Here is a 607-nt window from a genome sequence, read left to right on the forward strand (position 1 = left end):
AGAGAGAGAGAGAGAGAGAGAGAGAGAGAGATTGAGATTGAGAGCAGCAGCAATAACCTGTCCTATGGTGCAACTACACCTGGCTATAGGAATGTTCTCGTACCATCAGCTCAGGGTTTTTACCTGTCCTTTCTTCTTTCTTCTTGGAAGAATTGAATAGTGTCGAGAGTTCTTCGTTATGTAAGAAGAAAATTTCGCAAATACGGTATAGTTATTACGCCGCTTTCAACACACTTCAATTTTCTTTCGGCGGGACCTCCCAATTCAGCTCACCGACTATATACTCAGCCAATCTAAAAATTCTTATTTTAATTCAGTCGGTAAATGGCCAATCCTACTCTTGGTCATAAAAATCAAAGAAGTTTGATTTTGAAGGTTACAGTCGAATAATTTAGTTAAATTCGGTCGTATTACGCAAAAATTGTAGCTTGTGCCCTCCCTCATGAAGAAAAAGATCTGCCTGACCCCGATTGAAGATCAAATACGACAACGCTAGGTACTGTATCAGGACGTCCTAAGTGGGAGGAAAGCTGTGGAATGTACTCAAAACAACCTTGTCAATTAATATGTTAAGGATCTGCGGCGATTAAGGTGATTTTATTATCAG

Source organism: Aplysia californica, unplaced genomic scaffold (assembly GCF_000002075.1).
Source record: "Aplysia californica isolate F4 #8 unplaced genomic scaffold, AplCal3.0 scaffold00005, whole genome shotgun sequence".
NCBI classification, from domain to species: Eukaryota; Metazoa; Mollusca; class Gastropoda; order Aplysiida; family Aplysiidae; genus Aplysia; species Aplysia californica.